Below are 5,001 nucleotides of genomic sequence, written 5' to 3' on the forward strand. Positions count from 1 at the left end.
AAAAACTCCTAACTGCCTTGACATTACTTGGTGGAGGTAGTTTTTCAATGATTTCCACCTTAGCTCTGTCCACCTCCATGCCTCTATTAGAGATTTTGTGGCCAAGGACTATTCCTTCTGTGACCATGAAATGACACTTTTCCCAGTTTAATACTAGGTTAGTCTCTTGGCACCTCTTAAGCACTAAGGCAAGGTGGTGTAGGCAGCTAGGAAAAGAATCTCCAAACACAGAAAAATCGTCCATGAAGACCTCAATAAATTTTTCAATCATGTCCGAAAAGATGGACAGCATGCATCTTTGGAAAGTGGCAGGTGCATTGCACAATCCAAAGGGCATGCGTCTATAAGCAAAAACTCCATATGGACAAACGAATGATGTTTTCTCTTGATCTCTAGGATCAACTACTATTTGGTTGTAGCCTGAATATCCATCCAAAAAGCAATAGTAAGCATGTCCGGCAAGCCTTTCAAGCATCTGATCCATGAATGGGAGTGGGAAATGATCCTTTCTGGTGGCTTCATTGAGCTTCCTGTAGTCTATGCACATCCTCCACCCAGTGACGGTTCTTGTGGGTATGAGTTCGTTCTTCTCATTTGGCACCACAGTTATGCCACCTTTCTTGGGAACTACATGGATGGGACTAACCCATGGGCTATCAGAAATGGGGTAGATTACCCCTGCCTGCCATAACTTCATGACTTCCTTTTGTACCACTTCTTTCATGACGGGGTTCAATCTTCTCTGAGCTTGAATGGAGGGTCTAGCATCCTCTTCTAGCAAGATTTTATGCATGCATATGGATGAACTTATCCCCTTCAAATCGGCTAGAGTCCATCCAATGGCATCTTGACGAGTTTGTAGCACCTTGATCAATTCTTTTTCCTGTTCTTGGCTCAGGGCAGAGTTAATGATAACAGGGTGACTCTCATCACTACCCAAGTATGCATACTTGAGATTAGGGGGCAATGCTTTGAGCTCAGGTTTTGGTGCTTCCTTCTCTTCTTTCACTCTCTCTGGCATGCTTGGCATGGTTGTTTCAGCAGCCTTGATGTCACTAACTTCAATATCCTTGGTGAACTCCTCCTCTGCCACTTCCTTTATTGTTTCCTCAAAAGTTTCTTGTACTGCAATGTCCACTACATCAACCCTCATGCATTCCCTTAGTGATTCTGATGGATAGCTCATTGCCTTGAATACGTTAAACACCAATTTCTCATCATGTAGTCTAAGAGTGAGTTCACCCTTTTGTACATCTATGATGGCTCCAGCAGTAGCTAGGAAGGGTCTTCCCAGAATTATTGAAGCTTTGGCTTCTTCCTCCATATCTAACACCACAAAATCAGCAGGAAATATAAAATCTCCCACTTTCACCAACAAATCCTCAACTATCCCATGAGGGAATTTAAAAGTTCGATCTGCCAATTGGAGGGCCATTCTTGTTGTTTTGGCTTCCTCAATCTTCATTCTTCTCATCATTGTTAGAGACATCAAATTGATGCTGGCCCCTAAGTCACACAAGGCCTTCTCCACCATGACTTCTCCTATGATGCAGGGGATTTGGAAACTGCCTGGGTCCTTCAATTTCTAAGGCAATTTGTGCTGAATGATGGCACTGCATTCTTCAGTTAACAACACAGTTTCCTCATTTCTCCAGCTTCTCTTCTTGGTCATTAATTCTTTTAAGAATTTTGCATAGAGTGGCATTTGCTCTATTGCCTCAGCAAACGGAATGTTGATTTGGAGCTTCTTGAAAATCTCCAAGAACCTGGAGAATTGACCATCCTTTTCACTTTTCATCAAACGTTGAGGATATGGTGCTTTAGGTGTATAAGGCTTCAGGACCTCTTTTTCTTTTTCTTTTGTTGCGGACTGTGTAAAAGATTGTCCTTGTTCCTTGTCTCTCACATGTTCCCTTGCTTCATCCTCTATGGTTTCCTTTGAGATCTCCTTTAGATTCTTTCCACTTCTGAGGGTTATGGCCTTACATTCTTCCCTTGCAATAGCCTTGGCAGCATGAGAAACGCTTGTCCCAGGGTTTTGCTTAGACAAATACAAAATTTGATTTTCTAGCTTCTGGATGGCAGCTCCTTGGTTTTGCAGGTTAGAATTTACTTCTTCCTTAAAAGCTTTCAATTCGGTTATGTCTTGACTCATGGTTGCAAGCATTCCTTCTATCCGGTTTAATTGATCTTGAAATTGTTGGTGCGGATTAGGTTGGGTAGGTTGATTATTTTGGCCATGATATGATGGTTGGGAGTAAGTGTTTTGTGTGGCTTGGTATGATCTTTGGTTGGAGTTTTGGTATGTGGAATTGTTATGTTGGTTGTGGTTGTAAGGTTTGTGGTTTTGTGGTTGGGTTTGTTGGTTCCCCCACCCAAAGTTTGGGTGATTTTTCCATCCTGGGTTGTAAGTGTTGGAATGTGGATCATATGATTGCCTTTGTTGGTTTCCCACATAGTTGGCCTCTTCCCAATCACCTCCTTCAATGCTTACTTCCTCTTGATCTTGTGTGTGTATTGCAGCCACTTGCTTTGTTTCTAATTGCCTGGTAAGCTCTGCTAGTTGCTTGGCAAACACCTTGTTTTGGGCTAGAATTGTATCAACATGGTTCAGCTCCATGACTCCCTTAGTGTTGTGCCTCTCTGATGCATAGTAGTACTCATTCTCAGCCACTGTCTCAATCACTTCAATGGCTTCTTCCACAGTCTTTTTCCTGTTCAATGAACCTCCTGATGAATGGTCTACAGCCTTCCTTGATTCATAAGAGAGTCCATCATAGAAAATATGCAATTGCACCCAATCATGGAACATGTCTGGTGGGCATTTCCTTGTCAAATCCTTGAATCTCTCCCATGCCTCGTAGAGAGTTTCACCATCTTGTTGTCTAAAAGTCTGAACCTCAGATCGAAGCCTATTGACTTTTTGTGGGGGGTAGAAACGTGCCAGAAACTTGCTTTCCACCTCATCCCATGTTGTTAGACTCCCTCTTGGGAATGATTCCAGCCACTTAGCTGCCTTGTCCCTAAGTGAAAATGGGAACAAAAGCAGTTTATAGGCATCTTCCTGGACTCCATTGGACTTCACAGTGTCACAAATTCTCAAGAATTTTGTGAGATGTTGGTTGGGATCTTCATTAGCACTCCCACCAAATGAACAATGATTCTCCACAAGTGATATTAGCTTTGGTTTGAGTTCAAAATTGTTGGCCTGAATGGGTGGTTTCTGAATGCTGCTACCACAATTCCCAGAGGTTGGGTTTATGTATGAACTAAGAACCCTCCTCTCAGGAATGGCATTGTTTCCATCAGCTCTCTCATGGTTGTGAACTTCTCTATCCATGTTGAGATCTAGAGCTTCCTCAAAATTGTCCTCAGATTCTCCTTCAGATTCTTCTTCTCCCAGTACTCTCTTCCCTCTTGCTTCCCTTCTAAGTCTATGAAGGGTCCTCTCTGGTTCGGTATATGGAGGAGTTGATGTCTCTCCTCTCCTACCTGTCATACAAGAACACAGCACAGGCAACAAACAAGTGAAATACTCTTGGTTAATAGAAGAGTATGGTTAGAGCAGTTGAGGAATTAATTCAAACAGTTAGTGAGTCAGTGAGTTAGTTGCTTGAATTTAAAGGCATAAAGAAAGAAAGCATGTAACAGAGTGCAGAAATTGAAATTCAACAAGTAACTTGTACTGAATTAATAAAAACAAAAAAAAAATGCTCAATATAGTTAACTTCAATTTGAGAATTGTCAATCGAAAACCAATCCCCAGCAACGGCGCCATAAACTTGATGCACATAAACTAGTTATGCCACGATTTAGGAAATTGCACGATCGGCAAAATTCCTTCCGGCAAGTGCACCGGTTATCGTCAAGTAAAAACTCACAATAGAGTGAGGTCGAATCCCACAAGGATTGGTTGAATGAGCAATTCGGATTAGAAGTGTGTTCTAGTTGAGCGGAATCAAGATTTAGATGAGAATTGCGGAATGTAAAATTGGCGGGAAAAGTAAATGACAAGAAATTGAAATAGCGGAATCTTAAATGGCATGAATTAAAGAGCAGAAGCTAAATTGCTGAAAATTAAAGGGAATGGGGGTGATTGCATGAATTTAGTTGCAGAATGTAAAGAGAAGTGGAAATCAGAAATGGGGAATTCATTGGGTTATAGGAGATATTGAGATCTCCGAATCAAAACATGTTTATCTCTTCCTCAACCAATGCGTTCATTAAATTTTGCTTGGCAATCTTATATGATTGGATCCCAATCCCTTGGCTCACCAATTCTCTCTAAAAACAAACAAATTCCCAATCCCTTGGTTTAAATGTTCATAAGAAGAGATGATGCTCGATCACTGATTATACCACACAGCTTCATGAACCACAATTTGGTAGGATTACATGTCACAATATCCATCCAAACCCCAATCCAATTCACTGTGAGAAAGCTTCTCTAGCATGAATCCTCCATTCCTTTCCCAAGGTTCCGAAGGATTCCAATTATGGGTAGTTTCTTTCCCAAGACAACTACCCAATGGAATTAGATCGAGAAGCTTTCTAACAAAATTCAAGAGAAAAGATTGAAGAAGAAGATAAACTATTATTGATTCATTGAATTACAATAGAGCTCCCTAACCCAATGAAAGGGGGTTTAGTGAGTCATAGCTCTGAATTCAATTACAAAGAAATGAAAACTAGCTAAATGAAAAGGTAAAAATAGTACTTTCTAACTTCAATTCTATCCTATTTATACACTTTCTATATTGAGCTTCTGTTGTGTTTCTTGGGCTTTGAGGCCTCTCCCTGCTTTCCTTTTGCCTTGGGTTTATGATCCATAATCTTGATGAGGCTGTTGATCCAAAATCTGTAACATTCATTGAGCCAACTTAGTGATAATCAAATAATGACACATGACTCAATAAATTGAAATTTCAGACTCATCAATCCTTCAGGCCCAATCCCATAAACCATGATATTCAATTGGGTTTCATACCAGAGTAAGTTTAA

At 40.8% G+C, this 5,001-nt stretch overlaps 1 non-coding gene across 1 annotated transcript; it reads left to right on the top strand.

Annotated features, from left to right (window-relative positions):
* Positions 1 to 2,810: 2,810 nt before the first annotated feature.
* On the top strand, positions 2,811 to 2,914 carry LOC112780654 (small nucleolar RNA R71). The gene has a single exon (XR_003191476.1). It is a non-coding gene; the product is annotated as a small nucleolar RNA R71 (small nucleolar RNA).
* The last annotated feature ends 2,087 nt before the right edge of the window (positions 2,915 to 5,001 follow it).

This window comes from Arachis hypogaea, chromosome 19 (assembly GCF_003086295.3).
Source record: "Arachis hypogaea cultivar Tifrunner chromosome 19, arahy.Tifrunner.gnm2.J5K5, whole genome shotgun sequence".
Classification (NCBI taxonomy): domain Eukaryota; kingdom Viridiplantae; phylum Streptophyta; class Magnoliopsida; order Fabales; family Fabaceae; genus Arachis; species Arachis hypogaea.